We start from the raw sequence: 13258 nt of genomic DNA, 5'->3' as shown, positions 1-13258 counted from the left end.
TGCAGTGATGTAATCTCCAGGGTGTCTGAAGCCCGTGATATACATAAAGCTATGCTGAGTAGCTGGTGATGTATATTAAGAATCAGCAAAAACATAGTCAGTTGACCATAGTCAGCCTTCCTTGCTCAACCTTTGAATCAACATAACTGCACTTATGTCCAGTAATTTCAAGAACAGAGGTGTCTGGGCCTTCACCAGTAGACAATTACGGGCTTCAGTTTTCCTTCTGGTTATGGAGTCTTTACTCTGAAGTCTGACACTACAAAAATCAGAGTGGACAAGAACCTTGTATCAAGTCAATCTTGGTCTAACTGGGCCACTAGTTTATCGTGTTCTCATGTTAAGATTCACTGATTGCTACAGACAACCGCATGAACTGACATGATGTGGTTTGCATTGTGCTTTTCACTGCACAACCTCAACATTCGAGTACACATTTACAGGTGGGAAAATTTTTTGGAAGCTTTGGCTTCAATTTTCACCTCTGGATCTGCAAAAAGATTTATTCACCACCATTCAATGCAATAGGTATGGGAGAAGCAGCACTTAGCTCCAGTAAAGAGAGCAAAAACCTCTCATTTTCTTAAAAACATTGATTTCCAAGTTGGCAGGATGTATGTACGATTTCATAAGACAGAAAGAGAGTAATAGTTAAGAACATTGCGTCCTTGCTTTGAAAGCTTTTTCTGGAAGCAAACCGTTATGATTGAATTCAACTTAGAAAGAAAGAGTATGGAATGACCCAACAAGATCTCTCACAGTTGAATGTGCTTCTATAATTTAAAACAGCCACCAGAAAAGTCAAAAGTCAAGAAAAGTAGTAGTGGTGTTGTTCCCAAGATAACAGCCTATGCACTAATTTAAACCTACTCTTTATTGTGCCCTGGAATAACAGCAAGAACCAGTTTTGAATTTGTTAGTTTTCTTTTAACCGGAGTTAAACATTTCACAAAGGGGTTATTAGATCTTAGATGATAAAAAAGAAAAATCAGTTCGACATGCAGCATGGTGCTCCTCTTCTGAGAAAATTTCTCTGGGTAGAAATGTGAGCATTAATATAGAGTATATAGTATTGTGAGTCTATAAGGCATACTTCATTTTCATCATAGTCATTACACTGTTACTATGTCATAGCCCTAGATAAAGCTAAAGCATTTTTCTATCAGCACCATTTGCTTATTGTAACTCAACTATTCTATAAGCTCAGGAGTGTTAGAATGTACGTGATAACCATCACAAAGGCCTGGATGGATATTACTAAACTATTGTTAATTCAATGCAATCTCTTAATAACAGAAAACAAAACTACAGCCAATACAGTTGGCAATAAATATCCAATTGCTGTAAATATTCATATCTAGAAATGTTCTGATGGAAAAACTGCAGAATAAAGTTCTTCACTTGCTGTACTAAAATTTTGCCAGGCTCTTTCTGGTCCTGCCTACTCAATGAGCGCAGTTCGTCATACAGTACTGAACAGACAAAACCAGTGGAGACTAACGCTTCTGACAGGGTGGATCCAGTTACTATCTAATTTCAACTGGTGTGTTAAGGCACCAGAGCCTGGACCTTCAGCTGGTTCAGGTCCTATTGAATGAACTCCCATGGGAGTTAAGAATCCATGCAGAATAACCTTTATGTCTATCTTTTAGTAAATATTTTAATGTAATTAAACCCATTGAAAAGTGACAGTCTGAAATTTAGTATTGCTTTTGCAACTTCTATTTAAAAAAATTTCAACACCAATACCGATGATAATGACTATACATGCACATAATGAACCTATGTATGTACATGTATACACACACACACTCTAAATAGATAATCTTGTTCCCTTTAACAGCCTGCTATTTCTTACTTTCACTTGCAGTGTCATGTCAAGTTTGAAGGAGCTCCCAGTTACTCAGATTAGCATATGTTATCACTTTGTTTTGATTGGTTGTCAGAAAGCATATATTTATTCCCAGTAAAAGATACTGCAGTTCATTTTCCAGCACAGTGTGTATGTGCTTACAGGGTGTGAGTTCTTGCAAACTTTGTGAACCAAATCCAGACCTTCCTGAACTGTGCTGATCTTAGTGGTTCTGCTGCTGGTCACTGAAAGTTTGTACTTCTACCTTCATCCTTTCTGTTGTTCTACAAAGAACTTGGACACTAACTCTAAATGACATTAACTGAAAGAAACAGTAAATGCTGCTTGTTAAAGCTTCCTGTTTTCACTGTGTTAGAAGGTCTAACAACAATTTAACCCTTGCCACACACTTGCTAATGCTGTGAAGTGTTCACCTCCATCCATCACCTTAAAACTATTATAATTTTAGAATCTGGAAATAAAAGTCAAATGTCAGAAGCTGAACTCAATGATTCATTGGTGATTCAGAGTGTGTCATTTATCCTCTATTTGTTACCAAGGGAACTTGACACCCACTTCCTGCCACATCATCACTACAACCAAAACAGTGTCAAGCCACAATATTGCTCTGCTGCTGTTTATGACTGCTAAATGCCAACTTCTTGTGAAAAATAACTGTGTAAAATAGGTTTTCTTAATATCATCATTAAGTTCTATGTCTTAGAGCTATCAGTGGTGAGCTAGAAATCATACCAGAAAAGAATGATATGATCTGCAGCTTCCGATCTGTCTTCTTCTGAACTGTTAAATTGGTTCTGCTAAGTGATTTGAACTATAGTACACCCTGAATCTTGAATTGTGTAAGGGGTTGATGGGTTTTTATTGAAATATTTTCTTACCTTCTGAAACCATTTCAACAAGAAATAAGCTAAAATTGGAGGTACTTGAAAGTGGTTTTCTGGTTTGTAAAAAATGTTCTGGGTTTTTTGGTTTTGTATTTTAATGTGATTTACATCCAAAATAGATTAAATCAATCTTTTTCAATATTTTCAATGAACTGCAAACTTCCCTTATCTTATTCTCTGCCAGTGAGATTGACATTCTTGTCACCAGATGTGTCTGCTCTGAGGATAGGGAACAGAAGTGGTGTCCAGTATACTTTAACTGAAATTTTTTAGGCTCAAACAACTGATCTCCAAAGAAAACATCTTGCTGAAGATCTTATGCCTGGTATGATAAAGATATTTCAGACTGGTCCTTTACTTCCTGATTTTAAAATCAGTTTATCTGAAATGATTTCAAAATTCTTTAGAAAGTCCCACATATACTTTAGACTGACCTGTGGAATCACTCACTGATCTCCTTTGCCTTCTTCAGAAAGGTCTCTGTCTATCACTCTAGAAAGAAAAGAAAGATTGAAGAAAAGCAGTTTCTTAATAAGCAATAAAATAAGTTTATTTTACGTACCATAGTATATCGCAAGGTTTCTTGAGTGGTTTACCTGTTAGAGATCCTGTTCTCACTGAGGGCTGGGCTTTGCAAATTGCTGGATAGATCTGCATTGGAAGCATTTCCTTGTCACACACAGAAAGTTGGTCTTGAAATCTCTTTTTGTATCAGCAGAGAATGAATTCAAGAAAAGCATGGGAGGGGGAGAAAGCTCTGCACTCTACTTGGAAGGGCACTTATTCCAAACATGGAGTTTAAAACTTCTACATTGAAAGTCCATACTTTCTTCAATTCAGAGTGACCTGAAACAAAATCTTGGCTTCAAGCCAATCAGAAAAGTAATTTAAACCTGTGTCTTCTACCAACAGAGTAAAACCTACTCCCCAGGCTAGTCTATGCTGTGTGGCATACTTTCACTAGAAATTCTTCTTCTTCTCAAACATTTTTTAATTTCTCTTTGTCAAATCAAAACTTTTTGTTTTTTCCTAAGTTGCATTTTGGCAGAAAGAAGTCTTGGCAAGCCCGATTTAGAGTTAAACATGGTGGCTTTGGTCCAGCAAAGCACTTATGTTCTTAAGTCTACGCAAAGACTTAGCTCTCATTGTTCCAGTTACTTGAAATTATGTAGAGTGCTCCTTTAACATCAGGACTGTAATAAGGTAGGAACTTAATAAGAATATATTCTGAGGCAAACACCCTGCTATGGTTCAAAATAACCATGAGTAACATGTTCTAGGAATTCATTAAGGTTACAGTGTTTTGATTTAGTTTGTCAAAAACAATTAGAAAATAACTGGAAAAGTATTTTTTTGAACTTTCTGTTTATAGTTTGTCTCCTTCCTCAAGAATTAAAAATTAAAAGTTTCCTAACAAAGCCTAGTACCTGTGGGAAGAATAATTCTGTAGTTCAAGAAGTATGGAGATGGAGTATAATCCCATTTTATGTATTTTTTTTAAATACCATATTGTACAATATCTGCTTGTGATATGAAAAGTAAATATACCTAAACATACGGGTATTTAGAAAAGGTAATTACATTTTAATAAGAAGCTGTACATATTTGTAACTTTTAAATATATAAAAATACACATATGAGGATCATGTGATGACCAGAGCTGTTTATTTCTGTCTTCCCAAAAATGTGTGAATAAAATTTCCTTGTAATCATATCTATATTTATACGTATGTATACACATAAATAGCTAAGAAGAGATTTCAACAAAAGGTTTCAATGCCTACTTCTGCATTCAGTGTTTTTCATCTGAGAAGATATGAATCTCCTATCTTTTTCTGAGTTTAAATCCACTTGAGACAAAAAGCATAATAAACAAGAATAATAAATAATGATAGGTATATAGATAATAAGGTAATAAGCAAGAATAGATAGATCATAAACAAGAAAAATGTCTTTTAAGTTTGACATTGTTGTTAGACTCTCCACAGTGTGAGAAAGTTAAAAGAGGATCAGGTTATATTCTTCAGGGCACAGTATAGTCTCTTTCTGGGGCCAGAAAATATTTTTTATTGGCTTTTTCACTGCAATGCATAGTTGGCTAGGTAAGGGCCAATGACTGAAGCTGTAGTCCACTTCCAAGGTGCTGATGCAGAACATCTCACTCCCCACAACTCCTCTTTCCATGGTCTACTGCACACCCTAGTATACTCCTTTAACTTGTCAGGAAATCAAGGCAAAGAGAGCTTATTTGCCCAGCCCCAGGGTAGATTAAAGAACCCATGGGAAGAATGGAGAGCCAGTGGCTCTCAGCCAGCTTTTGTCTGCCATGTACGGGACCCTGGGGCCTCTGCTAGGTGGGTGCTGACAACCAGAAGAAAGTGTGTGCCACACCCACAATGGCCTTATGTGAGAGACCTGGAGGCAAGGTTGGAGCAGAGCCCTCTGTCTTTAGTGACTTAGAGAGAAATGCAGGGAGGAAATATAGACTTCAAAGACCCATTACATTGCCAGACAAGCAAAAAGGAACTTAATTATAACTGTGATTGTGGCCAGCAAGGTCAGTGGTCCAGCTGGAAGTCAAGCTCTGTTTACTTGATATTCAAGTTCCGTTGAAGCTGCCCTGTGTTAAATGTTAAGCATATTTTAGACAATAACTGTTTCTTAACACAGTTTTAACTAGTTCATTTGAAATCAACAATAAAACTTTTATTGACTTCAGTGAGACCAGGACTTGACTGTAATCCAGGACCTGAGAACATTTCTTACATTAGATAAGGACTGCATTTGATCTCAGATTACTTGTAAACTTTTCTTGTTGATTTCTTCTGAAGGAAGGGATTTGCACCCATAGAAAAAAGAATAATACTGGGTCTAGTACTTCTGGGAGAGTAGACCGCACTCTTCTGAGTCTTCTCAATAATATTTTCATGCCCAGAAGGGAGGCTGAATAGCACACCCCTGTTGTGAAACTTTCCTTCAGTTACCGCTAGAAAGAATGCCATGGGTTTTTTTCCACTTTCCAAACATCAAGTATTGTAAGCTTACTTAAAAATACAAAAGAATGTATTTCTTGTAGTCTGAGCTAAGGAAAAATTTCTGAGTTAAGGACAATTTATAGATACAATGGTAATGACGTGACATTTGTCTCAATGCTGTAATCTGGTCATATGTTTAAGAGATTTTAAACATGTGATTGACATTAACGTGCCATCATTATCTTGCAATACCAATCTTTACACCTTTTTTTGGTGGTGTACTGGTTTTGGCTGAGATAGAGTTATTTTTCATCACAGTAGCGAGTATGGGACTATGTTTTGGATTTATGCTGGAAAGTGTTGATAATACAGAGATATTTTCATTACTACTGAGCAGTGCTTACACAGAGCCAAGGCCTTTTCTGCTCCTCACACCACCCCACTAGCAAGTAGGCTGGGGGGACACAAGAAGTTTGGAGGGGACACAGCCGGGACAGCTGACCCCAACTGATCAAAGGGATACCCCAGGCCATATGACATCATGTACAACGTATAAAGCTGGGGGAAGAAGAAGGAAGCAGCGAGGGGATGTTTGGAGTGATGGCATTTGTCTTCCCAAGTCACCGTTACCCATGATGGAGCCCTGCTCTCCTGGAGGTGGCTGAGTTCCTGCCTGCCCATGGGGAGTGGTGAATGAATTCCTTGTTTTGCTTTGCTTGTGCACATGGCTTTTGCTTTACTTATTAAACTGTCTTTATCTCAACCCACAAGCTTTCTCACTTTCATTCTTCTGATTTTGGGAGTGAGAGAGAGGCTGTGTGAGGCCCAGCTGCCAGCTGGGATTAAACCATGACAGGTGGTCAGGCTGGGTAAAGAATATTAAAATTTTGGTACATACTGTTTTCTTTTCTATAGAAATACATGGTGGCTGCAGTTGGATGTAGCAGCCCTTCATCAGACATTTTTTCTTGAAGGAAGGAGTCTAGCCTTGGTCCCTTGGCACCTTCTCAAGATACTTCTAGATTCTACTTATGCAGCCTTGTCAATTCAACAACAATCTGCACCACCATTGAAAAGAGGAGAGCTGATGCCCTTAACCATACCAGCTCTAGTATTCAGGTGGCTGTTCTGGGAACTAGATCAGGGATTCTGTCTGCCTGAAAAGTGATCTGGTGAAATCAAAGACAAAACAAATCCAGCAACCTGCACTGTGGCTGGGTGAAAGTAGCTGTACAGATGCAGTCATAGAGGAGCTGGTGGTGACTGAAGTATAGGGCAGCCTTGAGACTATACTAATATATAAATATATAAAATATTCTGAGTTCAACCTGCCACCAGCCAGAGAACACCTCTGGCTTCAGCCTTGCACAGAGCACCACTACAGGGGTCTAAATGAAATGGATGGCTGTTTGTCTGGATTGCTGAGTGGATAGCCCTATGTCTCAGCATGGAAGCATGTAATATTGTTGTTGAAGGCATTCATGTTGCTACCCGCTCCAGATCTCACCTTTCACACATATCAGAAATGTTTGTTAACTTTCAAATCTTTCAGATGATTGTGAATAACACCCTTTTCTTTCCCTGCTCCACTTTTACCCCAAAAGGAAAAAAAAAACAAACAAAACAACAGCCAGGCATTTTCAAGGTTTCCCAAGTAAAAGTTATGTCGTATTGTGCATTGTTATGTATTCATGGTTGAAATGAATGTTTTTTTTCCTCAGGTCACTAAATCCATGCTTTGAACTCCAAGTGTTGGTATGCATTAAAGTCAGAAAAATATCAAAAGTTCAATGCTCGAAGGCATGTCTCCCTTTTTAGGTAGTGATCAGGTCTTGAACTTTGGAATCAAAAATCTCTATTTTTCTAATACTGCTGTGACTACATCTGCAGCTGTCAGGAGATCTATATCCAGTAGCCCAAAAGGCATTTTGAGATGAGTTAGATTCAATTTTTGATGTGGAAGAAATAGCTTCGTCCATTTTATTAATTCAATTTAACTTCCATATACATTCTCCTTTCCTCTTTTATTACCAAAAAGACTGTCAGCACTATCTCCAGCATAATTTCTGACACAGCATATGGACTCTTGTTATAGAACTGTGCGTGGAATTTATTTTCTTTATACTTCTCTAGCATCTTATGCCAGAGCTCACTAAAATGATTCAAAAACATCCACTCAGGCAACACATACTGGAACAAAGAGATATTTATGGACTGCTTTACTCAATTCTAGATGATAAAAAGAAAATCAATAGCTATAAGCCACTTAACATTTTGATCCAAGCATTATTTATTCCTGGATGTGGCTGAAATCACTGCTTTTGCAAAATATACCATGTGTTGCAAAGATAACAATATATACTTTTTTCTGTATACTACACCTACTCATTCTAGAAGACAGCTGTAGGCAGCCACTGTTTTGTTTTCAAATAATCTTTTCCAAGGAAATGTCCTCTTTTTTTTTTTTTTTTTTTTTAACATGGAAACCTATTTTAAGAAGAAATCTGTTGGGTTTTTCTCTACTTTTCCTGCCTTTTTTATAAAAAGATATGTTATCAGGGAATCTTCAGTTATCACAAGTGATGAGTACCTGAGTTTTGTACTTTATCTGAAAAAGGATTCCTCCAAGAATGTAAAGATTCTCAGCACTATAATACTGAGAGAGGGGCTTAAGTCATTCTTGGAGTAAAATGCTGTTCACAGAGGGTCACTGTCAAACATTTTGCAGTCATTTATTTTTTTCCTGATGTCACCCTTCTTTATATTAAACTAATAAAATGTTTATTTGGTGGTGCTACATGATGTCAGCATAACATAGCTGGACACAGACCAGCTGCTTTGATTGCTAACAGAATTGTCATGTGAATGTGGCTTGGCCATGTGCAGTCACTGATTAATGGTTGGATACTCTGATAGTGTGACCACTAGGTCTGATTGATTCTTTTTGACTGAAACTTTTAGTTGAAAAAATGAGGGCTTGCCAGTAGTGAAATTTTTCACAAGAAAGATTTTTATCTTTCCAGAAATATTTAGATTTTTTTATCTCATATTTTATTTTGATATAATATCTTCAAGCTCAATGAAAACTATGAACTGAGTTGCATTTTACATTTTAATTGTTTTTGCAAAACCCAAACATTCTTCTAAAGCAAATACAATCTAGAAGTGAAATGTACAAATAAACTTTATTTTTTAAAAGTCTCGAAGAAGTATTTTATTTGGGTTATGATAACTAGAAGTAGAGATTTAGTCTACCCAGAGTTGCAATAAAAAATGAAAGGGAATTTTATCACTGGCCAAACCAAGAGTCACATCACTGGTTTACTGAAATTAATGGGGCTGTATCAAATCACAAGGCCAGAAGAATAGGAAAGATTGTTACTGCCTGATGGTGCTGAAGGCCTGCAAGAAAAGGTACTGTCAAATGATAGCTTTAAGTCACTCTTTGTACTTGAAAACTTAGCTAATTAGATATTTCACCTAACTCAGCAGTCAAAATAGATTTTCAAAGTAATAGGTCAGAGCTTTAAAGAAATCTCACTGAAGTGAGCAGGAATTTTCTTTTGACCATTGGTGTTGGTTTTGACCATTGTTTTTAAGAGTTGGCTTGAATAGCACTTTACTCAAAGAATGGCTTTACCCTCTCTGTCATGAAGCTGCACCCACCAGGAGCTCAGCAGCCCCAGAAATCACAGCCTATTGCAGCTTCCTGATACTTTGTGTGATGTTTTCAAGAACAAGTTGAAGTCATGGAACTGCAATTGCAGTGAAATCTTCTTTGATGTACACTGGGATAGTTCCTTCCCGACTGAAAGACTGTTTTCACTTTGCATCCACATTATGAGTGTATGAAATGAAAAACCCTTTTTTATTCTTCTAAAACTGACTTCCCAAAAAAAGGTGACTGAGCAAATTGTGCTGCAATGACTGACCAACATCAGGAAATATAAGATCTTTTCACTTCAAAGACCTAAAGACTTTTTAAATTGTTATGCTGAAGCAATTAGATTTATATGTATCTCATGTTCCTCAGGCTTCTAACTGAATTAGTAAATGAGAACAATCTTCCCATTTCATCCAACTGAAACTATCTTGGGTAACATTGCCCTAGTGTATAGTTGTATTTAGGTTAGGTAGTGGCTGAATATTTTTTCATGGTAACTAAATCCTTTAGCCAGCAGATATTACTGTGGGATTTAAGAAAGATTAAACTTCTAGGATCCTGCCAAAAGCAATAATTAAAGTAACTAGGATCTGCTTATATAAACAACTGTCATTTTATTTTAACTGGGACTTTTGCCTTTTACTAGTGTCAAACAGAATAAGCTTCTAAGAGACTTGACTTTCAAGAGGTTCCCTTTAGTAACTATATCTTTTCTGAAATGTTAGTACAACACATCATTTGCATATTCTGCCCCTGCTAAGACAAAACTCTAAACCCTTGAGAATTAATTACTGTATCATAAACCAAGTTTTGAACAGCAAAAATCCTGAAATTTCCATAGAGTGAAAGATCTTCAGTGTAATACAAAGATCAGAAACATGAGAAGGAAAAGGGATCATTATAATGACAAAGAAAATAGTCAGCTGGGGAAGAGCAAGAAAAAGCAATAAGCATAGCCTGTGCCTCAGCTGCCTGGGTCCTGAGTGCTCAGGACACCCAACCTCTCACGCTGTAAGTAGGTATAAGTCATCTGGTCACAGTTGCTTATGAAGTTCAGTGACCTCAGTGAGGCAAACTCTCGCTTCTCTAGGATGAAGCCCAGGGCATGGGCAGGTTGGGCAGCAGAATGCTTGGTCCACACTTTGAGAGGTGAGGTCTATCTGTGAGTACAGTGGTGGACTCCTGGGAAGTGCATGCTCCTTCCCCTCCTCTCCTCTTGATCTCCCTCACATGCCATACATGCACAAGCATAGCCTGGATCTGCCCCAAGCCAGCTCTGAGAGGCCCTCAGCAGGAAAGCGAGGTGGGCAGCTGGGGGAACGGTCCCTATCCCTCCCTCAGAGTAAAGGCAGGGGAATAAGGCTCCCAAAACTCAGAGTGTGTGTCCAGCCAACAGGGGCTCCTCAACTACTACACAGTGAGGACAGATATGACACAAACCTTTTTCTTTGGCTTCTGTGGAGACCCATATTATGGTTTCATTGATGGTGGGCCCCTCATGCTCATTTTTCCTGAATCTGGAGCCCCAAATCCTGTCTGTGACTTTCTGTAGGTTGCAGTGAGCTCCTACCCAAGCGCTCCATGACCACAGCTCCCAGTTTTATGAAGTTATTGGGTACTAATAGGAATTCTAGGATGTGGCCCATGACCTGTTACTTTTAGCATGTGTTTCATTTATGTTTCTACTTTTCATTGCGTTATTTTGGCAGGAAAAGAAGGAAAATTTTGTGTCAGGCTGCTGAAAATTCTTTCTTAGCCACTGGCAAATCCAGCACTTATTTTTCATTCTCCTTTCAGTCCTGCTTGAAGGACAGTGGTTTTAACTCTATTTTCCTATCCTTTAAGTAAATTAAAAACATTGTATTAAAAACAATGCCAGCAATGTTTTCCCTAATAGACAGATAGACATACAGAGTTTATTGGCATAATTAAAGGCAGACTGGTCTTTAAAAGCTAACAATTTCCACAGAGTCTGAGAGTCTGTCATTGAATTAAGAGGAAGCAGTAGATGTGTTTCATGATTTCTTTGTTGAGGACCTGCCCTCAAAAGTCAGTGCCAAGGTCCTAGGTAAGCCTAAAAAAGTCTTAAACCTCCCTCCAGCTCTCCAACTCTCAGCTTGCACATTATCCCAAGCCACTTTACATCTGAGTTAGTTAAAATTCCGACTGCTGAAAATCACACACTGAGGAACTAGAAGAGAAAGATGTACAGGAAAAACTAGCAGTAAGAGGGTGTAAGAAATTTTAAATTAAAGAAGCAACGAACTACTTTTACACAGATTATGTTCTGGCTTCTTGACAGTTAAATTAGCAACATTTTAGACATCCACATAACACATATTTTACCATCTTAGAGAGATCTACAAATGCAAAACATGCAGCAGAAGGAATTTCAGATACTATTTTGTATGTCTTTTTATACTCTTTCTTTATAATCATTTATGTATAGAATAATTGTTGATTATTGACCCCAGATGCACAAATATCATCTCTCCTCCTTTAACCCGTGTCCAATTTGACAGTAGCATATCCCCCTGTCAGAGATGGAGACGTGAAGATTGGTCTCTCAACAGAGAGGATAAGTGAGAATTGGGCCATACTTAAAATTTTGTTGATTCTGGCATTCAGTGACCACATTTGTCTGTCACCAGTTCTCACAGCCATACAGTTATACAGAAGTGGGTAGAGCAAATAAGTTTATTTGAGAAGCGTAGCCATTTCTGTGGGCTAGGCTGACAGCTCTGCAGTGTTGATGTAGCATAGCATTAACAGGGCTTTCGTCTCTTCCCTCCTTCCAATACTTCTCTGTACCTAAAGCTTCTGACTCTTCTATTTCATCCTCTTTCTCATCTATTCTTCAAAAGCTTTATATCACTAAACCCAATGTTTAATCTTTATTTTCCATGTACACCATCACAAACAACTTGTGCACCATTAACTCCTGCAAGAGAAAAAGAGTGATCAGAACTAGGATGTAGTTGGCCCTTACTAACAGATAACCGGGATCACTACACTGAGTGATACATGACAGTCAGAACCTTGAGTACTTTTCTGAAGAAAAGTCGGGGTAGGGAATACACTCTCAGCTGGTAAATTCTTTCTACCATATTTGTTACTGGTATAGGGGAAAGGAGATTATAAACAGGGATGAATTTGCTGGGTTACAGCCAGAGCTGTTACTGTAACAGAGAATTTTGTTGTTCCCTGGAGCATGTTCAGCTTCTCTTAGAGACAGAGGACAAACGGTGCATTTCCATAGCTTATTGCACCCACCTTCTTTTGAAAATATTGAAAAAAAATAATTTCTAAACATGCAGACACTGGCTGCCTCTTAGGACTGCCTTTGCAGATTTAAAGACAACTGAAGGCCCACAGGCCTTGCAAGCAAAAGCAGATACTTTCAGAAATTTGCTTTTGGTAAAGGGATTACACCACAGAATAGTGTTCACTTAGCCCTCACTAGATAGCAAAGCATGGATAAAGCGTGGGTTACTTCTTCCATGCCCAGATTTATCACAGAATCACAGAATCATCTAGGTTGGAAAAGACCTTGAAGATCATCCAGTCCAACCATTAACCTAGCACTGACAGTTCCCAACTACACCATATCCCTCAGCGCTATGTCGACCCTACTCTTAAACACCTCCAGGGATGGGGACTCCACCACCTCCCTGGGCAGCCCATTCCAACGCCTAACAACCCATTCTGTAAAGAAATGCTTCCTAATATCTAGTCTAAACCTTCCCTGGCGCAACTTGAGGCCATTACCTCTTGTCTTATCGCTCATTACTTGGTTAGAGACTCATCCCCAGCTCTCTGAAACCTCCTTTCAGGTAGCTGTAGAGGGCGATGAGGTCTCCCC

Source organism: Strix aluco, chromosome 1 (assembly GCF_031877795.1).
Source record: "Strix aluco isolate bStrAlu1 chromosome 1, bStrAlu1.hap1, whole genome shotgun sequence".
In the NCBI taxonomy this organism is placed as follows: Eukaryota; Metazoa; Chordata; class Aves; order Strigiformes; family Strigidae; genus Strix; species Strix aluco.
Note: the sequence above shows the minus strand (reverse complement) of the source record.